This window comes from Onychomys torridus, chromosome 6 (genome assembly GCF_903995425.1).
Source record: "Onychomys torridus chromosome 6, mOncTor1.1, whole genome shotgun sequence".
In the NCBI taxonomy this organism is placed as follows: domain Eukaryota; kingdom Metazoa; phylum Chordata; class Mammalia; order Rodentia; family Cricetidae; genus Onychomys; species Onychomys torridus.
In genome coordinates this window covers 29,599,486-29,626,039 of record NC_050448.1, presented here as the reverse complement: position 1 = coordinate 29,626,039, position 26,554 = coordinate 29,599,486, and positions in this window count along the sequence as shown.

Sequence of the window (26,554 nt, the reverse complement as noted above, 5' to 3'; positions counted from 1 at the left end):
ACAAACATTAATTGCAGGAAAGACTGGAGCCGTTTGCTTCAAAGAGCCCATCAGCAAGCTGTCCTTCCTGCTTTATCAGTAGGCAAAGTTGAGAGCAAATAACAGATGGACGTGTCCCTTGGTGGCAGCACGGAGCACTCATGAAATATAGCACAATCTTCCTCCAGTGTATTATGCTTTTAACAGTGGAAGATCAGAAGCAGGAGAGTGCGGGCTAGGATGAATGACTCCGCGTGATGAAACATCCCTTTCTTCTGGGAAGATTCCTATAGCAGATTGAGCTCAGGCCGTTGGTCTCAGAAGCGCGATACAGTGTCATTACCAAAATGCATCTGGAAGAGTCTCAGCAAAAGGGACAAACCTCAGAAGACCAAGGTGAATTTGAGGCCTGTTCTGTACTCTTAATGGGTGGTTAAATTCTGGTTCCTTGAATAGGCATCAAAGACACCACAAAACCACAGATAAGGCAGCTGTGTTCATTACTCCTTTGTAACCTGTCAAAAGTGCCTCATTATGGTACCTACAAAGTGTGTGTGTGGGGGGGGTGGGGGTGTGGTATCTTAAGTGTCTCAGTGTGTGACTACAGTCGCTGCTGCATCTGTTGTATGTATAATCACATTGAAATAAGGTGATTCCTAGAGTCAGTGTAGCTGGGTGGAGAGAATACTGTTTTTCCTAATGGAAAAATCTACCAGTTCAGTGTCAGTGACTATCATTACACAGCTTTTAGGCAGTCATGTAGGAAGTGGTTCTCCATTCCACTAGATCTTTTATTCATGCCTAGTTCATTATCACTTTTTATAGTAGTGGTTCTTAATGTTCTCCAGTCATACAGGTTTCCTTCCTTCTTTCCTTTTTTTTTTTTTTTTTAATTCTGCATCATTCTTGGAATTTTGGGCACCACTGCATAGCCTATTAAGATAGAAAGATGTCCAGGCGTCCCCACTTCCTTTAATAAGGAATGACTATCTGCCCTTTCTCCTTGCTTTATTTGTCTTTCCTTTTGTACTATGCTAAGGGGAAAAATCATTCTTTAATCTGCATGCATTGTTCTCAATTTTACCCACATCCATTCATTCATCAGTTTATCCCTTTAATGACTACAGAGTTAAACTTTTTTCCTAAATGAATACTTATTGACTTGCATTTAGTTGTTACAATGGAAAAGAGAGCATTACTTCTAAACCTGCACTGTCTTTCAAGCTACTGATCCCTCTATCAACACAAAATTCCTTCAAAGATTAGTCTGTTTCTTGCCATTGTTCTTCACTTAATTTAATCCTCTCTTTCTAAGAGTTGCACTTTCTTCTTGGCCATTCCAACTGAAAGCATCCGGCTCCTGTCCGTTGACTGCAATTGTGATGGTGTTAAACCATTTGGCACTGGAATGCTTTTCCCACCCTGGGTATTCAAGTCTTGGCAGGAGTCAGGGTGTCATGGATAAACATGAACAGATCCGATGTGCTGCTTTTCTCCACTTAGATGGTGAGGTCACAGGCACATAGTCTTGGCTTGGCAGCGAGATGGTTCCATCTGGGGATAGAAAAGAAATTATCCAGAGAAACACAGTAGAATCCACAGCATACAGAGCTGGAAGCAGGTTGATGATACTAAGTGTAGAATTTATGGTGCTCTAAATACAGAGCTTCCTGTGGTCTGACCTACCTTTGTTCTCATCTACTGCTTTTCTAACTTCCATATAATTCTGTGAGCTAACACCTCTGCTACAATTCACCCTTTTCTCTTAGTTGTATCATGTGTGGTTTAAGTTCCTTTGAGTTAGTTACACACCTCTCTGATGCAAAAACTAGTAGTTGGATTGTGCATCTAAGGATTAAAGCCTTAGGAAAAATGGTGTGAAATGTGAGTGTGAGGCACTGATTTTCAGACTGGGGAGGGACTAAGTGAGACTTTGTCCCTCTTTGTGGACATGTCTCTGGAAGCATGTGGTGGTGAAAGGGAAAATTAAATAAAGTCCATGGTCTCTGAAATAAAAGGCTCCTCTGAAACTAAATACCCATTTAAGGCAAGGCATTCGGGGAAAACCAAGTTGTCGCTATCATTAAACAGATTAAAGATGTATTGGAGGCTTCCCGAGGGGTCTTCTGAGAACAATGAACAGTTAAAAAGATGATAAATAGGTTTATCTGAAAGTTATCAGGAATGTTAACAGCACTAGGAATCTCCACTCTCTCAGGTGTTCTAGAAGTCTGCACAGTTAAAAATCTTTCTCAAATTAACCTGTGGCCTGCTGGTTCTTTCACACAAAAGTGACAGTGACTGCAAATGTGAGGATTCCTGAACGTCAGAATCAGATCCTGTGAATGACTCCAGAACCGGAGAATGCCAGAGACACACGGTCCTTCTTTCCACTGCTGTGCCAGGCTTCATGGCTCTGAGAAGCCAACTGTGTTATCTCTTTCCACCTTTCTTCAGTGATATCATGTGGGCAACTTCTCATAAAAGAATTATTTCAAAGCTACAAATCAAAGATCACTTGTCCTCATTTGCTGGAGAGCTCGATGTAAAACATTTGTAAGTTTATATCTATTCATGGGAGCATCAAAATATGCCCCCTCCCCTTCTTTGATGGATCTCTTTTCTTACACAAAGACTGTGTTCTTGTCTCTTAGGGAGTTCTGGTGTAAATGTGAAGTGGTTTTGGCACTTGGTCCCCAGATGATTTTGCTGCCTTGAGATACAAAGGAAACTTTAGGAAGTAACATCTACCTGGAGGAGTTGCATTATTGTATGATTGCTCTTAGGGATTATATTCTGGCTATACTACCCATCCCCTGTCTCTCTCTGCTTCCTGTACTACCAAAAGTTGAAGAGTTAACAATTCACAGACTTTCTTGCTTGCTAGCATGGAGCTACCTGCCAGCATGCCTTCCTTTATGTGAACTCTATCTCCTTATATCTTGGGCAGAAATAAATCTTTATGCCCTTATTTTATAAGTATTTTAGCACAATGATAGGTAAATAAGTTAATGTATGGGCCAACTGTGGAAGGAAGGGAAAATCAGCTCATCTTGAAACTGTGCTACATTTACCCTATCACCTTCAGGCTTTTAACTAGTGGGCAGATCACAACATGTCAAATGGGAGTCACTAGCATTGTAAAAGGTAGCTGGAGAGATTCTGTTCTTTTTTGACAAAATTGGGAGCTATGTGTAAGGATAATAGTGATTTCTAAGCACAATTGACTTTGGACATATCTCAGTGTTACAAAGGGGCTAGTCTGTCTGAGATTCTGCAATGGAAGTGTTAGCCAGAGTGGCTGGAGAGAGTCTGATCATGACTTAGTTCTTGACTAGATTCAGTGACAGCTTTGCTTAGGAAAGCTGAGATCCTAGGATTCCTTTGAACTATGTAGTTCAGAAGAGAAGGATGTCCTCTAAGGTGAATAACATTCAAACCACTTTCTTATTATTTGATCCCAAGAGGTCTGGAAGATGTACTTAATCAAGGTATTGGGAACTGCATTGGCCAAGAGATGGGCATGATTTGGGATAGAATTTGAGCGCCTATTCTTCTTACCCTGGGAGTAGATGCTTCTCTGATGAAGTGGCTTCCCTGATGGCACTGAGGATGAGTCCATTCCAGATTAGCAGCTACCAACTGGCACTACCTACAGGCAATCGACACAATTGCTATGGTCACCACAAGGATCCTCAGGGTAAAAATGCTTGTTTCTTAAACTATGATATGCAGGAATCTTTGGTAGTCATCAGACCCTTCACTGAAATAAGTGATAGTATAATAGTCCTTTCTGTTCCCATTATAGAAAACACTACACCCCCTCCCTATGAGGCATAGGCAGTACCTAGGTCACTATGATAGGGGTTGAGCACCCTCACTCTAATTCTCAGATGTGAATTACACTCATAAGAAGAATTCTTTGATACTGGACTCAGTGGTAGTAGCACTATGCATGTAGTCAATCTTCTCCCTGGCCTTAGGCAAGGGATATCTGGGTATTTACTACACTGCAGATAAATAGCTCTTAATGTGGTCCGCCTATTCTTTGACCTGGATTTTGCACAATGGATGTGACATGCTGTCCTTTTGGAGAAAACATTCTAAAGTGTGATGCTGCTTTATATCAATAATCAGTTAAGCATCATGCACAGAGATATTACATTCTAAGGGTAATGCTTTTTTAGGGGTCAATATTCACATAAACATGGTCAAGCACCAAATGCTATTGTTTTGACTTTGTGACCAAAATAGACTGCTTGCTTTTCAGGTCATGTAGCTAAACTACATCCTAGATCTGGTTACACAGACATTTTGTGGAGGGGCTGGTCTCTGTGTGAACAGAATGCAATGGGATGCTAATGAAACGCCACAGAACTATAAGACTCAAGGTAGTGAAAATTCATTCAGCAAATGTGATCTGGGGGGAAGATGATCCGAGATTTGGGATATTGTTAAACTCTGACTCTAAGCTACTCTGATTCTGCAGCCCTGAGAAATTCTGCTGTCTCTCCTGATCAGAATAACAAATTGTACTTTGGGTTATAAATTGAATTTTGATCTCAGTTGGCCTCTAGGTAGTTGAGTCTTGTGATTATTGTTCTGAATTCGTAACTCAAATGAGTCTCTTAAGCAATTGGTAGGGTTGCCATCTGGGTCCCTGAACCATGGAGCAGGTTGCTGTCTCGGTGTTCTAAAGGAGTGGATCTAAAACAAATCGTTCCCATAGGTGAATCAAAAATGAAAGCTATGGTTTACAGCTTGAAAGGTTCTGAGTGACTGATACTCTTCATATCTCTATTTCAGCCAGGTACAGGATTCTCAGACATCCAGTGTGTGAGTGAATCTCTAGGATAGAGTACTTGCCTGGCACATGCAAAACCCTGGACCTGAACCACTCTCTGCACCACAGTAAACAATCAAACAAACACCTGGTTTTAAAAGAATATGTAGAAACTTTAAAGATGTAGAGATATTGAGCAATTATAACTTGGATCCCAGGTGTCCATTCAACAAATTCATACTCATTATCAATCAAGGTTCACATGATGTGCTGTGTATGGGAGTATAATGAGGAAGAAGATTCCTGGCATGACACTTTAATAGAGATGTTTTGATGGTACAATAGATGCTGTTCAAGACGATTCTATGAGCTTGTGCTACAGGGGTCTTATCATAGGGTTTTTATTATTGTGATAAGAGACCATGACCAAAAGCAACTTTCAGAGTTTATTTGGCTTACAGTTCTATTTTACAGCCCATCACCATAGGAAGGCAGAGCAGGAACTCAAGCAGGACAGGAACCTGGAGGCAAAGACTAAAGCAGAGGCCATGGACAGGTGCTGCTTACTGGCTTGCTGCTCATGGCTTGCTCAGCCTGCTTTCTTATACAACTCAGGACAAGCTGCCCAGGCATGGCACCAACCACAGTGTGCCAGGCCTTCTTACACCAATTATCAATCAATAAAAGGGTTCTACAGAACTGACTGCTGGCAATCTGATATTAGAATTTTCTTAATTGAGGTTCATTGTCCCAGATAACTCTAGCTTGTGTCAAGTGGACTAAACAAAGGAACCACAAAACCAAACCAGGAGAGAATCCCTGTTTTGTGTTGGTGTTGGTGGGTGTATATATCCAAGGAGTTTGGGAGGAAGGGACAGGGGTTTTGAAAACAGCCTTTCTTTTGCAGATGACACCTCAGATGAGCTCTCAGGCAGAGGCAGGTGATACCTATGCAGATGGAGGAAGCCAAAGCATCATCAGGAGGGAGTCTCTAGAAACAAAATGGCTGTGGGTAGAACAACAACACCCTTCCTGTCACAGTAAGGGTAGGAGCAAAAGTGTGAGAGGAAGGAATGGAACAGCAAACAGTGGTCAAACTCAAGCAGCTGCCCTATCTTCAGAACAATGAGGGGTCAAGTTCATGGTTTTAAGCAAGGGGCTGTGGTTAGATACTTGAAGTTTTCATTGGCCTAAGTAGGAGTGTGGCATAGAGTGGTAAGGTAAGATATGAATGTGTCAGTAATCCAAGTAAGAATTTATTGCATGGGTGCGGGAACATGAGTGGGTATACATGGACTACAGATGATCTGATTGATTGCTTGATAGTAATCAATGCATCTATGATATCTATATATCATCTATCTATCTATCTATCATCTATCTATCAATCATCTATCTACCTACTTATCATCTATTTATCCATAATAGATCTTTTATCATTTATTTGTAATCTTCATCTGTCTTTCTTTCACTCTATCATCTATCTATCTATCTATCTATCTATCTATCTATCAATCATCTATTTATCTGTAACCAATCTTTCTATCATTTACCTATAATATTTCATCTTATACTCTATCTATCTATCTATCTATCATCATCATCATCATCATCATCATCTTCTTCTTCTTCTATCTACCTACCATCTATCTATCATCTATTGAATAAAAAATGGGACCAATGATCTTGGTCCTATATTTAAGGGGCCTGAAACATTCTGTGCAGATGTTGAGCAAGAAATTACATGTAAGAGTGGAGGGTGAGAATGTTTAACAATGAAATTAATGTGGAGCTACTGATCTATTAGTGGGTCCACAAGGTACATCACTAAATTATTGGAGTCTGTAAGTATCAATAAATCTCGTGGTGCAGAGGAAAGACTGAGAAATGAGCCTGCTTCAGCAGAAAAGCAAACATTTTTTTTCAGGAAAGACACACTTTGCAAATGTTCATGGGATATGATGACCTTAAAGACATTACAAGACACTCCATACCTCTAGCTCCTTTGCTGGAAGCCAGGCTGGTCCTAGGGACTCCAGGTAAAATATTACCCACTGCCTGATACTGGAACCCTCCTTTCCACTCCATATTCTAGCCCACAATGTTAGCAGAAGACTTTTCCTTTACCTGATGTCAGGCCTATTCTAGGGACCCAGGGTAAAATACTGCCCACAGCTAGCTAACACTCCCTAAAACTGGTACAACAGCCCCCAGAGTTCCATTTTCCAGCACACAACCTTGGCAGAAAACTTATACTCTACTGGAGGCCATGCCATATTAGAAATCCCAGAAACCATGCAGGTACCCAGAACCCCAGAGGCCATAGAGATACTTGGAATTACAGGGGCAATGTTGGTACCCAAAACTCAAGAGGTCTTGCAGGCTGCAAAAACCCCACTGGAGATCCCCTGCTGGACCAGAAGACTCACCAATCACTAGAAACCCTGGCCAATTAGGCCAGAAGACCAGAGAGGAAACAGAAGCTAAGGAACAAAATACCAGTCCAATAAAGACAAACTCAGGAACCAACACCTAAATTTATAATTATCCCAAACCCAGATTCCTAGATATCACTGTAAAAACACTCAGCAATAGAAAGGGCAATTTGGTATCACCAGAACCCAGCTATCTTATGAAAGCAAGGCCTGAACAATTCAACACAGATAAAGCACAAGAAAATGAGCTTAAAACCAATGTTATGAAGACAATAGAGGTCCTTAAAGAGGAAATGGAAAAATACCTTAAAGAAATTGAAAAAAAGACAAACAACAAACAAAAAAACCTGGAGGAAATCAATAAATTCCTTAAAGAATGAGAAGAAAGCCAAGAAAAATGAAAACACAAGTTAAGGAAACTGTTGAAGACCTCAAAATGGAAATAGAAGTAAAAACATAGAATTCTAGATATGGGAAATATGGATAAGTGCACAGGAACTACAGATGAAAGTATCACTAACAGAATATAAGAAATGGGAGAGAGAATCCCAGGTGTTGAAGATACAATAGAAGAAATAAGTTCATAGTCAAAGAAAATGTTAAATCTAAAAAATTCCCAACACAAAACACTCAGGAAATGATGAAAAGACCAAAGCTAAGAATAATAGGAATAGAAGGAGAAGAATCTTTGCTCAAAGGCCCAGAAAATATATTCAACAAAATTACAGAAGAAAATCTTTCTAAACTAAAGAAAGACATGTCTATAAATGTACAAGAAGCTTATAGAACACCAAATAGATTGGACCAGAAAAAAAGTTCCCATAATACTCAAAACACTAAGTTCAGCATAATAATCAAAACACTAAACATGCAGAACAAAGAAAGACTATTAAAAGCTTCAAAGGAAAATGCCCAATAACATACAAATGCAGATCTATTAGAATTACACTCGATTTCTCAATGGAGACTCTAAAAGCCAGAAGGTCCTGGAGAGATGTCTTATGGACTCTAAGAGACCATGAATACTAGATCAGACTATTATACCCAGCAAAACTTTCAATTCCCATAATAGAGAAAACAAGATATTTCATAATAATGTCAAATTTAAACAATGTCTGTCCACAAATCCATCCCTACAGATGGTACTAGAAGGAAAATTCAATCCAAAGAGGTTTTTTAATTACACCCTTGAAAACACAGGCAATAAATAACCTCACATCAGCAAAACCCAAAGAAGGGAAACACACACACACACACACACACACACACACCACACCACCACCACCACCACCACCACCACCACCACCAACAACAACAACAACAGTAATAACAACAAAATACCAGGAACTAACAACTATTGATCATTAATATTTTTCAATATCAATGGACTCATGCACCCACAAAAAGACACAGGGTAACATAATGAATATGAAAACATGCCCCATCTTTCTTCTTCATACAAAGAACATACCTCAATATCAAAGACATACATTACCTCCTAGTAAAGGGTTAGAACAATTTTTTTCAAGCAAATGTACCTAAGAAATAAGCTGATGTAGCCATTCTAACAACTGATAAAGTAGACTTCCATCCAATATTAATAAAAGTAGATGGAAAAGAACATTTTATAGTCATCAAGCAGAAATCCACCAAGAGAACATTATAATTCTTAACACCTATGCTCCAAATGCAAGGGCACCCATATTTGTAAAAGAAACATTATTAAAGCTTAAATCACACATCTAACATACCACATTAATTGTGGCAGAATTCAATACCCCACTCTCACCAGTGGACAGGTCGCCCAGACAAAACCTAAACAGAGAAATAATGGAGCTAACAGACATTATGACTCAAATGGACCTAACAAATATCTACAAATTTCTCCAAAACGCAAAAGAATATACCTTCTTCTCAGCACCTCATGGGACATTCTCCAAAATGGACTATGTACTTGGTCACAAAGCAAATCTCAACAAATGCAAAATAAATGAAATAACTCCCTGTACCTTATCAGACCACCATGGATTAAAGCTGTATTTTAACCCCAACAGAAAGTATGCAGACTCAATGACAGTGAACTACAGAATCAAAACTGGGTCAGGAAGAAATAAAGAAATTAAAGACTTTGTAGACTTTAAAAATGAATGCACAACATACCCAAACTTACAGAACACAATGAGGCAGTGCTAAGAGGAAAGCTCATAGCAGTAAGTGCCTTCATGAAGAATTTGAAGAGATCTCATACTAGCTACTTAACAGCATACCAGAAAACTCTAGAGAAAAAGAAGCAACATATCTAAGAGGAGTAGAAGGTGGGGAATTATCAAACTGAGGACTGAAATTAATAAAATAGGAACAAAGAGGACAATATAAAAAATCATTGAAACAAAGAGTTGGTTCTTTGAGAAAATCAACAAGATAGACAAACTTTTACCAAACTAACTAAAAGGCAGAGGGAATATTCAAATTAACAAAATCAGAAACAAAAAGGGGAACATAACAATAGAACCCAAGGAAATCCTAAGAATCATTAGGTCATACTTCAATATCCTGTACTCCACAAAATTGGAAAATTTAAAAGAATGGACAAGTTTCTCTATAGATACCACATACCAATGTTAAACCAAGATCAGATAAACAATTTAAATAGACCTATATCTCCCAAGGAAATAGATGCAGTTATTCAAAGTCTCCCAAACCAAAAAAAAAAAAAAAAAAAAAAAAAAAAAAAAAAAAAAAAAAAAAAAAATCCTAGGGTCAGATTGTTTTAGCACAGAATTCCACCAGAATTTCAAAGAAGAACTAATACCAATACTTCTCAAACTATTGCACAAAATAGAAACAGACAGAAAATTTCTAAATTCATTTTATGAGGTCACAGTTACCCTGAAACCTAAGCTACACAAAGACTCAATAAAGAAAGAATATTGCAGACCAATATTCATCGTGAATATTGATGCAAACATACTTAATAAAATACAAACCAAATCCAAGAACACATTAAAAAAATCATCTACCATGATCAAACAGGCTTCATTCCAGAGATGCAGAAATATTTCAACATAGGAAAATCTTTCAATGTAATTCACTATGTAAACAAATTGAAAGGAAAAAAAAAACACATAATCATCTCATTGGATGCTGAAAAAGCCTTTGACAAAATCCAACATGAAAAAAGTCTTGTAGAGACCAGGGATACATGGAAAATATTTTTATTCTGATAAGCATAATAAAAATAATATACAGCAAGCTGATTGCCAACATAAAATTGAATGGAAAGAAACTCAAAGAATTTCCACTGAAATCAGGGGCAAGACAAGGCTGTCCACTCTCTCCATATCTATTCGACAGAGTACTTGAAGTTTTAGCTATAGCAATAAGTCAACTAAAGAGGATCAAGGGATACAAATTCGAAAGGAAGAAGTCAAAGTATCACTATTCCTCTTATATACAAACAATAAATGGACTGAGAAAGAAATTAAGGGAACAACACCCTTCATAATAGCCACAAATAATATAAACATCTTGGTGTAACTCTAAGCAAACAAGTGAAAGACCTGTATGACAAGAATTTTAAGTCTTTGAAAAAGAAATTGAAGATATCTGAAGATGGAAAGATCTCCCATGCTCATGGATTGGTAGGATTAATGTAGTAAAATGGCCATCTTACAAAACAATAAAACATAGCAGCTTTATTTATAATAAGAACTGGGAAACAACCTAGATATCCCTCATCTGAGGACTGGATAAAGAAGATGTGGTACATTTAAGCAATAGAGTATTAGTCAGCTGTTAAAAACAATGACATCATGAAATTTGCTAGTAAATAGATGGAACTAGAAAAGATCATACTGAGTGAGGTAACCCAGGCCCAGGAAGACAAATATTTACTCACTTATAAGTGAATATTAGCTGTAAAGTAAAGGATAACTATGCTACAATCCACAGACCCAAAGAAGGTAAGTATTAAGAAAGGCTTAAGGGGGGACACATGAATCTCATTGTGAAGAGGAAATAGAATAGACATTACAAGTGGATGCAGAGAGGGGTCTAGATTGGAGGGTGGGCATGGAAACAGGGGATCTGTGATGATATTTTAGTAGTGCTGAAATATGATTTTATTTGTATGTTAATAAATAAAGTTTGCCTGGAGATCAAAGGTCATTAGTGAGCCAGGAACAGAAGTCAGGTGGTGGTAGCCCATGCCCTTAATCTGATCACAAGGACACAGTCAAGCATGGTGACATGAACCTTTAATACCAGTACCAACCATAGAGACCTGGAGGACTGTATAGACAGTCAGTGATGAGGAAGTCATGTTCTTGGGTTTAGAGCCAATGAGAAGGCAGAACAGAAAGGCAATAAAAAGACAAGTCAGACAGAAAGAAACTCTCTCTCAGGGGAAGGATAGCAGCGAGTGGTAAGCTAAAGGTAGGCTTGGCCCTTCACTAGTGCTCTGATTTCTTGGGCTTTTAACTCTGTATTTGGCTCTGTGTTTCTTATTTAATAAGACTGTTTAGAAATTTGTCTACAGGGATCAGATTGGGGGGGGGCAGGATGGAGGGAGAGGATACTGGGAAAGAAAACTGTAATCAGGGGCATCTCTGGAATGATTGAAAAACCTAGTGCAATTGAAACTCTCAGGAATCTATGGGGTGACCCCAGCAATGGGAGATACAGAGCTTTGACTGGCCATCCCTTGTAACCAGGTAATACTTCCACTAAACAGATTGGGACACCAACCCAGCCACATAACCTCTGATCTACAATTTGTCCTGCCTACAAGATGTGTTGATACAAAGGTGGTACAGAAATTATGGGAGTGGCCTATTGTTCAAATCTTAGATGATCTTTTAATAAAAAACCCAGAACCAGATTATCAAGATGAAAGATGAAAGATCGGAAAAGCAGAACAGCCAGCCAGTAGCTCTTACCTCTATGAAATCCTCAGCCTAAAGAGAGTGAGTTCCTGTTTCCTCACACCTTATATAACTTTCTCTGCCTTGCCATATTACTTCCTGGGATTAAAGGTCTGTGTGCTACCCAAGCAAAGGCATGAGATCTCAAGTGCTGGGATTAAAGGTGTGTGCCACCACCGCCTGGCTCTGTTTTCTGTCCTATATTAGATCAATCTCATGTAGCCCAGTGTGGCCTTGAACTCACAGAGATCCAGACAGATCTCTCCTCCCAAGTGATAGAATTAAATGTGTGTGCTACCACTGCCTGACCTCTATGTCTAATCTAGTGGCTGACTCTGTCCTCTGATCCCCAGGCAAGTTTATTAGGGTACACAATATATCACCACAGTGGCCAACCAATGACTGGACCAGCTTGAGATCCATACTATGAGAGGGAGCCCACATCTGACACAAACTGGAGGGCCAGGACCCAGAGGCTGGACAGCCCAGAAACCTAAGATAGAACCACACATGACCACCCCCCCAAAAAAAATTCAATGAAATGATTCTTAATGATATGCTGCTATACTCATATATTGTTGCCTAGCCCAATTGTCATCATAGAGGCTTTAGCCAGCGACTGATGGAAACAGATACAGAGACCCACAGCCAAACATTATTAGGTGGACTTTGGGGAATCCTATGGAAGAGGGGGAGGAAGGATTCTAGGAACTAGAAGGGCCAAGGACCCCACAAGAAAACCCACAGAATCAACTAACTTGGACTCATAGGAGCTCATAGAGACTGAACTGCCAACCAGAGAACTTGCATGGGACTGATCTAGGCCCTCTGCTTATATGTTAATGCTTGTGTAGCATGGTCTGCTTGTGGGACTCCAGACAGAAGGAGCAGGGGCTGTGTCTGACTCTGTTACCTGTTCCTGGGCACTTCCCTCCTACTGGGTTGCCTCATCCTGTCTTAATAAGAGAGGATGTACCTACTCTTACTGCAACTTGATATGCCTTGTTTGGCTGATATACATTGGAGGCTTGCCCTTTTCTGAAGAGAAAGGAGGAGTGGATGTTGGGGGCAAGGGAAGTTGGAAGGAGGGGCTGGGAGAAGAAGAGGTAATGATGGGAAACTGTCATCAGGCTGAGAAAAATAATTATTAGCTATAAAAAACAACAACACAAGACTGATAAAAAAGAGAACACAGTTCAAGGTTTTCATTTCTTAATAGCTTGGTCTAAAGTGATGGAAACAAACCAAACACAACATCCCACAAATCTCCAGACAGCACAAATACACTTGTGCTTGGCTTGACTGGATCCCTCTGTCTCCTGAAATCTTGAGTATTCAATCAGGTGACTCAAATAACATGTAATATATATATATATATATATATATATATATATATATATATATATATATATAATTTACTATTTATTTATTTATTTTTCAAGTGACAGTCTCTGCTTTAACCTCATATCCACACCTCTGTGTGTAATCTTTAGTGTGGGCAAATAGCTTCACTTAAATCTCTCCCCTTGGAATCTGTTCCCCCAGAAACCTAGGAAATGTGACAAAGGATTCCTTGGTTCAATTTATTAATATGTCCTGTGGTAAATGGCTCTGTTTCATAAGACTCTTCATTTTTCTTTAAAATACACTTTCATTCTTAAAGTATAAATAAATAATAAAGTGATAGGACAGGGAATTTAACATGGTTTTTTTTTTTTTTTTTTTTTTGGATGAAAAAAAAAAACCAAAATTTTAAACACAGACTCTTTTTATTGGTTGGCTTAAAGAAGTCAATGGCATTTGCATCCTACCAGAGACCTATTTTTTCTCAGAATAAAAATATACATTTCCCTTCGGAACGGCACTCGCCCATCTCTTAGGACCGACTGACCCATGTTCAACTGCTGTTCACATGGAACCCTTCAAAGTTCTCTCATCCAATGACTGAAGGAAGCAGATGCAGAGATCCACAGCCAGGCCCGGGGCGGTCCGAGAAAGAGGAAGGATTGTATGAGCGAGAGTTGTTGAGACCAACAACAAGATTGGAAAAAGCACAGGGACAAATAGCCAAACTAGTGGAAACACATGAACTATGAACTAATAGCTGAGGAGATCAGGCCCTCTGGATAAGTGAGACAGTTGAATAGCTTGAACTGTTTGGGAGGCACCCAGGGTGTGGGACCCGGACCTGTCCTTAGTGCATGAGCTGGCTGTTTGGAGCCTGGGGCTTACACAGGGACACTTTGCTCAGCCTGGGTGAAGGAGGAGGGGACTGGACCTGCCTGTACTGAATCTACCAGGCTGAGCTGAATCCCCAGGGGAGTCCTTGCCCGGGAGGAGATGAGAATAGGGGTTAGGCTGGGGAAAGGGGGTGGGAGGAGGGAGGACAGGGGAGCCCGTGGCTGATATGTAAAATTAAATTATAAAATAAAATAAAAAATGCATTTCCCACATTAGACCACTTGGGGGCAGCATAGTGCAGAGTTAGGTTTTCACGCATCTCTCCCAGTGCACTCAGAAATGTAGGCCCCCACAAAGCAAGAACTTGGGTTGTGCCATTCCTGTGAGCAGAGCCTTTGTCAACTGCCATCCCATTTCCCCTTTACCATGTTCTTTTCTCTTGGTCTTTTTTGGGGCTCCTTCACGGGTTAAAGAATTTTGAAATTTCTAGTAGCTTAATTAATAAGCTCAGAAACTAAGTCCAAGCTGGCCCAGTGCCCTTTCTTGCTCAACCACATGGGCATGCTCTGTAATTGTAGTTATTTACATTTGGCATCCAACTGACTCCATGAGCTGCATTGCTCCCCCCCCCCTATGAATACCGAGGCTATTAAATTAAACAGGTTAATGTGGCTACAGCGTCTCACCCCCCAACATCCCCACAGCTATAGTAAATCTGCCACCTGTTTATTTCCATAAAAATTCAATTACAGCACCGGCAGTTATTCTTCTTATGTGAGCAATTAACTTCAAGCAGTTTTCAGCTAAAGAGAAAGGCCAGAGTAGCCGGCCCTTTCTTTCTTTCTTTTTAGTTCCTGCAGCCGTTGGTTGTTTCTTTTGTTAGGTGACTGCGCACGGTCAAACCAATGAAAAATGAAATGAATAAACTAGACGACAGGGCACTCTCACCTCAATGAAGAAACAAAAACTGAAAAAGCACTAACAACCCTGCCGGCTCCCGCTGTCCACCAGTGCAGAAGCCTGGGAGGCAATTGACAGTGAGCAGCCGGCCGGGTCACTAGGAGCTCGGCACTCCCTGCCACTTTCAGTAATATAGCAACATGAAGGAGGTGTTGCTTTCTTGTTTGTTTTGTTTTTGAGACAGGGTTTCTCTGTGTAACAGCCCTGGCTCTCCAGGAACTCACTTTGTAGACCAGGCTGGCCTCAAAATCACAGAAATCTGAATGCTGGAATTAAAGGTGTGCACTACCACCATCCAGCAATGAAGGGGTGGCTGTAAACATTGTTCTATTTCCTTATCTTTGCAGAAAATGCAACTTGGCCAAATGCCACAGCGTCTTGGCTGAAGCATCAACGTAATTATGGAAAGATAAAAACCAAGATGGTCTGCGCTTCCTAGCAGCTGGTAGAAAGAAAGGTGTCGAGAAGCAGGTGCATTTCTTTGTCTCTTTGAGAGGAATCAGCCTTTAGTTCCAGGCTGCAAGCCTGCAGGCTGCAAATACTGGCGTTTTCCTTATTCCCTCCCCTCCCCTCCCCTCCCCTCTTCTTCTTCTTCTTCTCCTTCTTCTTCTTCTTCTTCTTCTTCTTCTTCTTCTTCTTCTTCTTCTTCTATGTCTGCTTCTCTCTGTCTTATTTATTTCCTTCTCACAAATGGTCCATGAATACAAACAAAGGGGCCAAATCTCCACTCTTGTATCTGATTATTTCTGATTATAGGATCTAAGAACTCAGCACCATTTTCTGTGGTCCTTTCTTACTTTCTTCACATACAGGGGATACTGATTTTCTATGAAGAAGTGAAATTGTTAGGAAATATTACATACAACATTGTTTTTAAGTGCGTGGACCTCCTACACTACTATTATTTTGTGAGATGGACATAGTAGTAAGCTGCTCCTCGTAAGCCCTTACATTTATGCACATAGGTTAATACACCTCTCAATCCACATTGGAGAAGCCTTTTTGCTTTTTTCTTTTTGGTGGAAGATGGTGATGAACACAGAGACCCCACAACTGGTCAACATACAGAGAGCAAGAGACTGGAGGGCTCAACTATGAATGGGGCATCCTTATCACCCCTCCATTACCTCCACACGGGACCCCTTCTCCACCCAAGGCTACAGGATCATCACAGAAGATGGGACAGAAAGACTATACTCCAGGACAGAGGACATCTACAGCAAACAGGATTTTTAGGGTGTGACAGGGGCCCTGGCACACACAGACTCACAGAGGCTGACTGCATGCTCAAGACTGGCACAACATTAGTCAGCAAAAACCATCCTGGATGGCAAGTCCAGGGTCATGGAGCCCACCGTGACGAAGAGCTTTTGGCAATTGCTGGTGTCCAGCAGAAGCAGTGTCGATTTTCTTCAGGAAGGAGATCCTAGAGAGGTTGTCTACATTCCAGTCAAGTGCCCTACACCCATGCACATAGCGGCAGCACTAAGTGGACTTGGTGTGATTGAAAACACAGCATGCGAAGCTGGAAGGGAACGTGGTGGGTGGGATAAGGCAGGGATTGGAGGATGGTGACTAGGGGTAGATTTGATCAAATTATATGGAATTCTCAATAAAAGTGCAATTTTAACAGAGTCAATTGGACTCATATGATCATTAATTAAACCATTCCCCTGTTTCAGATTATGCAAGTTAGTACTTAGTGCTCTCAGTTTATTACTGAGAAACTCAGAAACTCAGAGAAAAAGCCACCACACACTAAGCTTTAAGGAGGTAGTAGAGCCTAAGGAGATTCTGGGCCCCAGAGCAAGGGCTGGTGGGTAGGCTGGGTGCAGAGCCCTGGTTTCACTTCCAAGTTGTCATAAGCTCATTTGGGCTCTGAGTAGCACTGTGGTGCTGCTGGGCATCATGTCACATACCAGCATACAGGGATTAAGTGAGTACAAGAATAGTCCATTCCTTTCTTCCTATGTGTGAAGGTGCCCTGTGTCTGCTCAGCAGCATTTGGAGGCCAGTGCGGTAGAGGAGTGCAATAGTCTTTGAAGGCAGCCTGTCATGAGGAAAAGATATGGCCTAATTGAATTTAATCTTCTTTTAAATGGTTACTCAAAGGATGGCCTCCCTTAGAAGTTCAAAAGGGTATGTATAAATCCTCCCAGGCAAGTATCCCTACTGTGGGCTAAAGTGTGGCAGTGGGCAAAGAAGATGGGACTCTGAAATCTGTGTTTCATCTCCATAGGACTGATGAGCCTTTAATGAGGAATGGTCAGCATTCCCTGGCCCTAAGACCACATCCTGTACTGTGAAATGGACTCAAGTCCATGATCTTGAAAATTGTCTGTTTCCTATTTTCAAATGTTCTCATGAGTCCTTTTACTTTTCAGTTCAAAACAGACACTAAAATGGGCTTTAAGTGTTTACTTTTCATCCTCGATTTTGGGCAGATGCCTAATTTCCATAGCTTTCTTACCTCCTGAAGAGTTTCGGGCTTTCTGTGTCTGCCAAAATGAAGCAAATGTACGGCGGCATAGTGCTTTGAAGTCTGAGTGAAAGCAAAACGAAACGGTCCATGTTTATCTGATCAATTAAAGGAATCGCCTGCATCCTCAGCACTGATGTTTCTCATTTAGGCAGCATTCTATACAGTCCTCAGGAAATTAACAACAGACACCAAGCTTGGGGAGTGGGTGTTATTATACAAAGACATGCAGAAAAGTGTGGGAAAATGTAACCAGGCCCCAGCATAACCTACATGAACTGACAAGACTCCAGCACCAACTAAGGAAAGTCTTTGTAGATATAAATCTGCAGAAAAGCATCAGACAAAATTGCCCAAAACAGAAGTTTGATTTAGGACATCTGTTATAGAAAGTGAGCTACTTGGTCCAAGGGCTTCACTATGATGGGTGCTTTTAATTCTTTGAAGCTCATCTCTCTGATTAGAATGTTCACAGTTCACGTTAATCATAGTTGGTCAAGGGAATACTATGAATAGCACCATGCTAAACAGCGCTTCAGATCGAGACAGATTTAAAAGAGCACCCATTAAGACTTTCCTTGTGGGGACAATGTGATGGCTCATTGCATAGAGGCCACCAAACCTGATGACCTGAGTTTGATCCCTGGCATCCACATGATAGAAGAAGAGAATCAACTCCTGTGGGTTGGTCTCTGATCTCAAATGAGCACGCAGGCACACACCCTTACATTTATAAACCAACATACACAAATGGACAACATAGTTTGCAAAAACTTTCCTCAGGGTGTATAGTGTTTTTAAGTCAAACTCATAAACACCTGTCAATTAAAATGAAATGAACAGGAGATAACTAAACCCAGAAGGTCTCCTTCATCAACATGCTCATCCACTCTATCTGACAGGTGTTAAAAATATGCCCGTGTGGTGTTCACCTTCCACTATAGCTAGTGTGGGTCCAATGCACATGAGCTGCCTCAGAAGGCAGCTGACTGTATTTCTTGAGAAATCCCACTAGGTCTGTTAGTTGTTGGTGTAAGTGACTTACATTGCCCAACTGGCACCAGCGGATTTGACTTAAATGGCTTGGGGAGAACAGCCGTGTTTGCACATTTGCCAGACTTCACGGAGCTTGCTTCCTAAATTCACAGATCTGTCTCCAACACTGTGTCTTGGTAAGAAAATTATTACACAGTCATCTCTTATTTAGTGGATTTCAATTCTATAGGCAACGTACCCACATTGCTTATAAAGTCACATTCCTAGAGATTCAAATTCTCTATCTGTGATAGGGAAAATATGGCAAAAATAAGCTCACCTGTATGACTCATCATCCCACACAAAGTTGCTCTCCCCCCCCATTTGATTTTCTACATCATTAATTTTATTCACATATCTATCTCTATCAAGGCAGAGGATGCCTGTCTGGCTACAAATACTAATGACCTTTTAACTTGATTTATTGAATATTCTATATTTTGGAGATAATGGGAATGGAGACTTCTGTGAACATCTGTAGAAGAAAATACCCTGGGAAATTATTTGATTTTTTTTTTAAAGAAATGAATTCTGCCTCTGTCTCTCTCTATAATATATATATATTAGAAACTGAAATTTGCCAATTATTAGAAACTGAAATTAACAGAAGTATAGCAGGATGGGGAGGGTCAAAAATACTACACCTAAGAGAGATGCAGAAGTGTGATGTTAGAACACCAAACATGCATACAACATGAGTACTTACAAATATGTTGAAATATATGTTTTCTGTAATTGGTGAATAACTAAATGAGAACAGCTCTGAATGGTCTTAACACAAACCAATAAGGAAACAGAACTGTAATTACCTTATTAGATCAGTATCTATTATATGTCTATATTTATGTATCACACCTGACCTATAACTGTGTCTGATTATGAGTAATATGTATAAATAAAATAATGTTTTTAAATGTTTAGGAAGATGGATATGTTAGTTGATTTGGTCATTATGTGGAATTAGCATACTGAGCCAATAAATTTGTGTACCTATATTTATATAAAATATATATTTATAAAAAAGCTGGTGGTGATCTCTATTAATTTTAAAATATGTACTTTGAGAGCAGGTGATATTTGAGTTTCTGAGCCTCATGTCACTTATTGTGTTATTTTTAAGTTATATTGAATTTATGCAAATGGTAGGACATTCTTTCTTTGTACAAGAGTAATACTCCACTGTATGTTTTTTTAATCACAGTTCCTTACACAGTCATTCATTGATTGGCATCCACATTGATTCTTTCTATCAGCACTGAACATGAGAAGCAAGCATAGTAGTAGTCCATGCCTCCATGCCTCCATGCCTGTAACTCAGATGTGATGTGACTGAATCAGGAGTATTCAGTTGGGAAAGTCTGAGGCCAGCTTGAGCTACAGAATGATATGATACACCGTGAGCATAGGATAGTATCTTCTCAAAGTGCTGATAGTAGTATAGGGAGTGACTCTTTGGATAAGACCATAAAAGCACAAGAAATAAGAGCAAAACTTAAACACACACACACACACACACACACACACACACACACACACACACACACACACACACACACACACACACACACACGAATGAAGCAATAACCTACAGAACATGTTTTTTTCAAAGAATTGATCTGTGAATGATAAGATTTTAGTATAATGAAGTTTAATTTTGTTTTTTAGTAGGTAGAAATAACCCAGTGTTACAGAAAATAATCTAAAGCCTGAAGCAGAGAGTCTAGGGAAAAGGTTTAAAAGGAAGAGTGAGCTAAGGACAGGGATTCCTTCTTTGGGGATCAGAGCCATCATGCTTATGGACCATTTCCAAAGAGTTAGCTCTGAGGACTCAGAGCTCCCTACACAGAGAGAAAAGCTCTAGCTAGAGGAAAATGTTCCATCACAAAGTAATTTAGTGATTGTTTATTAATTGTAGCTACATACCATAAAAATCACAGCAGGTATTGATAGATGGCTGTTGTGTGGAGATTAGAACTTTAGTGAATAAATTATGGAAGGAAGAGTTCATTCGTCTGAGGTCTGAAGACAGAGTCCATCCTGGTGGAGAGGGCATGTCAGCAGCCACTTGAGGCAGCTGGTCAGTCACAGTAAATCTGCAATCAGGAGCGAGGAGGGAAGAATGTTGGCACTTTAGTCTCTTTCCCGTTTTAATCAGTCTGTGTCCCCAGCCTATGCAATGTTGTTGCCCATATTCAAGGTGGTTATACTTTCTGGAACATTCCCCATAGAAATGCTCCGAGATGCATTCTGTATATCCTCTAGTTGATGCAAAACCTAGGCAAGTTGATAATGAAATTTGACCATCATGGTGGCACCATGAGATTAGCTCCAAGATAGCCAACCCATCATAATCATAGTGAGAAGAAGATGCTCATTGGCATTTTACATTTTATTCCATTTTTTAAACCTTGACTAGGGTGATCACAACACTAGGTCTTGGTAGACTTTAGCAGCTAGAGGAATGGAATACATTACATATAGACCCATGGTAGTGGGAACTATCCCAGCTGTGGCGTTACATGAGGATGAAAGACAAGAGTGAGGAGAGTATCTGGCCAACAGCAGTGTTTCAAATCCGGCCTCCAACAGCTCAAGTTTGGACATGCCCAGGGGTAAAGGAGAGACATCAAGGTGCTCTGGGGATTCTCCAGGCTTATGGAAGAGCAAATAGCAACATAACTAACCTCTCCTGGAACCAAAAATTGATACACTTCAAGAGGCTCCTGCTCAGATAAAATTAAAATACATCCTGTTGTGGTTGAGGATAAAAATGTTAAGAGGATTAAAGCAAGTTTGTAAATGTTCTCTAGCCACTGTCCACAAATGTATAGACAGGCCCAGTTCAGATGCCGTGCCTATGGAATGTGGAGTCCATCCTCACCCATTTGCATTCCTGGTTCTTTAGCTAAGATGAGCAGAAACTCCCCGTGTGGTAAACTGCTGACTAAATCGCTCCTATTGCTTGCCTTTAAAATCTAATTTGACTTTAAGCTATGGTTGTGAATTTTTTCTTTATTTTTATTTACATATATGTATATAAATAAAATTTATGTGCATAGGCATAATGTGTCTGTGTAAGTATATGCCATTCACAGGTTGTCTTAGAGACCAGAAGAGGATTTCAGATCCCCTGGAACTGGAGATAAAAGTGGTTTTGAGCTGCCCTATGTGGATGCTGGGAATGTAGTTTGGGTTCTTAGAAAAAGCACCAAGTTCCATTTTTCTGGTCTCTGATTGCAAGACTTATAAAACATACTGTCAGAAAGCTATATTTGATCATATATTTATAAGCTGTATTCATCATTCATAATTTAATTTTCTCACTAAATTTGTGATAATTAACCATTAGTCTAAACTCATGGTTAGTCTTCATTTAATTGACCAGTATAAAATCTGGGTCAGTTTTTCTGGTAGTCAGGACAGTTAGTCCTAGTCTGCTTTACTTTTCTCCTAATGACCATGTATGAAAATAAATCAGATGGCCCCATGGCAGAGATTGCATTTATCCTGTAACATCTACACACCTGCATTCCAATTTTATTTAATGCAGCAATACATCATTGGCTAGGAGATATTGGTGTCCTCAAAATGTTATTAAAGGGCAGAATTTCAGATGTGGTAGCTGTTGTTCGAATCTAAGATGGTCTTTTAATAAAAAAACCCAGAGCCAGATATTGGGGGTGAAAGCTGGAAGATCAGAGAAGCAGAACAGCCAAACACTAGTTCTTATCTCTAGGAAATCCTCAGCCTAAAGAGGGTGGTGAGTTCCTGTTTCCTCACACCTTATATACCTTTCTCTGTCCAGACATCATTTCCTGAGATTAAAGGTGTGTGTGCTTCCTAGTACTGGGATTAAAGGTGTGTGCCACCACTGCCTGGATCTGTTTCCATTGTGTCCTTGAACTCACAGAGATCCAGAAGGATCTCTGCCTCCGGAATGATAGGATTAAGGGTGTGTTCGACCACTGTCTGGCCTCTACAACTAATCTAGTGGCTGGCTCTGTCCTCTGATCTTCAGGCAAGTTTATTAGGTGTGGTGATATTGTATTCCCCAATATATTGTGTACCCTAATAAATTTATCTGGGGTCAGAGAACAGAACAGCCACTAGATATTGAGGCCAGAAAATGAGATTTTATTAATCAGACCTTTTAAGATTCATGCTACAATTAAGGTATACTACAGGTAGCAACTTCAGACATACACTGCAAAGTAGGGCAGAGGATGTGGTCATGGTCTGTCTTATATACAGACTGACCCCCCAACTTAGATGTATTTTTTAAGAAGTTGAATAGAAGGAAGATGATATGTATTCATTAGAAATTCACCTTGGATTTGGGTCTTTCTTGGGTGAGTGGCACGTGGTGCAGTGTTCTCCTAGAATGCTGGGCAGGGCCACAGAGTTGCAGCAGCTGCTACAAGAGCACCGAGGTTAATGACTGATAGGTAGTATACAATGTCATTAAATTATTGTGTTTAGTGGGCTAGGGGTTTTTAATGCATTTTCATCTTATGATATTTAAACACATGATGGTTTTACTGGTATGCATATGTATACAAATATATGTCTTGTTATCCAGGAGTCTTACATTGATTGGATTCATCCAACTTTGGAAATGTTAAATATCATATCTATTTCAGCAGATGAAATGTTTTTCAGGACTCATAATGCAAGATGAATGTCCAAGTTTTGCCTGGGAGCAGAATGGGGTCTGTGGAGCTGAACCAGAGTGAAAAAGTGTGAGGAAGAATAATGGACATCAACATTTCTAGGGTTGAAATTCACAAATATGATGACAATGTGGGCCTGAGATGATGGCCTAACAGAGAAGAGTGCTTGCTACACAGACACAAAGCACTGAGTTCAAATCTTCAGTGCACAAGTAAAGAACCCATGTGGCCATGATGAAACCTGTAACCCAAGTACTCGGGGCAGCAGGGAGCGGGTGTGAGTAACAGAGATAAAAAGGAGGGTAGGGATTGCTGGCAGCCAGTAGCTACAGATTCAGTGAGAAACTTGTTCTCAAGGGAACAAGGAGAAGCATGGTGGAGCAGGTACTCTGTGCTCCTCTACCCCCCACAGGCATGTATGAATACATGCACTCATGCATATACATGTAAATACAAAACACACACACACACACACACACACACACACACACACACACACACACCATACACAAATAATTATTGAATTTCGTTTGTTGTGTTCACATTTGGGGAGATATTTCCTCCTAATATGTGGGTATGATAACCTCTATTATTACTGTCATGTATTCTTTCTGACCTGCTGAATGTGCAGTCACTAACAAAGCACTTCTGTTTTTTGTTTTTTTGTTTTTTTTTCTCTTTTTTTTATTTAATTGAGTCATTCCTTGCCACCTCTAAGCCCAGGTGGTTAGGAAAGGTTGATTCTAATTCCCAATTTCAGGGGTGAGTAACACCAACTAGACAAACAGAGTCACAGCAAGCAGGATATGTGGCATGAGCCTGCTCTCTGTTGAAATTAACATGATGGAGAAGTGCCAACACAAGGAGGATATTGCATCTCTTTTCAGTGGGGGCGGAAAGGGCCTATCTGGGAATTAAGCCAACACAATGGTCATCGGAATAGAAAGACAGACCATGGCCACATCCTCTGCCCTACTTAGCAACATATGTCTGAAGCTGCTACCACATTTGAAAATTTCAATTATGTTAAATAGTAAATCACTTTCTTTGCTTAAATCTAGCAGAGCTGGTATCCTGCTATTATAATAGAAAAGATTATAAAATATGGTGCTTCTTGTACAGCCCTCTCGTGTGCTATGCTGGAGCATATAGATGGGCATAAATTGAGATTAGAAGTAGAGTCAGGAGAGCAAAGGGGAATTTAACCCAGTATTTTTTTATTTTAAATTTAAATGCCATCATGTTAAATGTGCTCCAGAGTTAATGTTTGATATCTGTTCTGACCTATTTCAGGGACTTAGAGGGCAAAAACTTAATTTTCCACTTCACTAGACCTAAGAAGGGCACAAAGAAAGTGCTTTTCCTAAGAGAGACATCACGGTTGAACTTTGACTCACCTGTTACCGGATACAGATTAAAATAGAACAAAGATTGCAAAGCTAGAGGAAATGCTAGGCTCTCCTCAGAACATGCAGTGTTACAGGTGCCATTCTTAACTCTCCACAGAAGGAAGAGAGGGTGGATTCATTACTAATGTGCAGAGCAGTAACCAGCACAATGGATTGTTGCTACATCACTGTTCAACAGCACTTTGCATGTCTCCCCATATCTTCCTTACTATTCTCGTTCTTGGTTCTAGGTTGACAAGTGGGTCAGTAGAAGCAAGGGTCTTCTTATCATATGCTTTTCTGTCCTGCTTTGTAGTTCTCTGTCTTCTCATCCTCATCCTTTCTCTTTACCCGTGAGCTTGCTGCTCTCTAGACTTTCATGACATTTGTGGGTTCTGCTCAGCTCAGACTTCATGGTTTGTAAGCAGATGATCCTTAGACTTGATGTCATGGAATCTATTGGCACTTTGATCATCATTCTGGTTTTTGAGTTTTTGTGACTGAGAAATAGTGTGTTGACATAAGAAAAAGAGCAAAATAAAGAGAAAGCTATGAATCAAATATGTGGCAGGAGTCTAGACATGATAGAGAAGTCCTTGGCTCATGTAAACAACATTCACAAAGCTGGAGAGCAGCCACTAGCCTGCCGTGTCTCCTGGAGGCTTTACTAGCAAAAATTCACCTGTTGGACCATTCTGGTTTTTAGAAGGGTTTATGTCCATGTGGGTGTATGCTCAAGGTGCCTGGCTTTTTGCTGGAGGCCACTTGCAGAGTCAAGAGATTTATCTGTAATTCTTTGGCACATAGCTGTCACCCAAGGTGACTCACCTCATTATTGTTGTCTCCTTTAACCCAGGACTAATCTGGAAAAAAAGGAAGTTTATATGACACACTGTCATTATGCAAGTGACATCCCACTAACTCGGCTGTGTATTGGAGGCTTACCTAAGGATAGAGAGCCCAGTTCAGTGAGGATGGGGAAGCATTCTGCTCTCTTAAGATGTTGCCTTGGTGAGTGAAAGATAGCCTCTCAGGAATGGGAAGTTATAATCATTTTAGAATGTGAGGTTATTTATTTTAGTTTTCTCTCTCACCTATGACATCATGAATGGGTTTCTCCATAGTACTACATCTTCTTATTTTTATTCAGTTTAGTCTTCACATTTTTTGAAAAGTTACTAGCACATAAAAATATATACTAAGTCAATAAATAAATGCATACAAGATTTTTATCTTCTAAGTTTTAACAGCTTATTTGGAATGAGCATGTAACCTTGTCAGTAGTAATGAAAAATTTCTAGTACTATGATAATTTACCTAGATTCTTGGTTATTGGCTTATCTATTCATCATTGTTAGCAATGGCTTAGAAATATAGAAAAGAAAGTTGAATAAAATAGATGAACTGTAAAAACTAGAGTAGTGGCTAAACTTTGGATGATAAAAGTAGTATTCAAAAGGAAACTCTAAATGAATAGGAGACTTTCTTTTCCTAAACATGGCAACGTGAATAGAAACATACAAACAAACAAATCTACCACTTAGATCAAGAAAATAAAGCTTTCCCAAATGTGCTGTCACTGGGCATATCAACCATCCCACAGAAAAGGCCCCATGACCAGGAGTAGTTGGCCAACACAGAACAAACTTCATGGTCTTGGGAGGCATAGTAGAGAGAGGGTTTTGTTTCATTTTGACATATTTTTTGTTGAGTTTTTTGTTT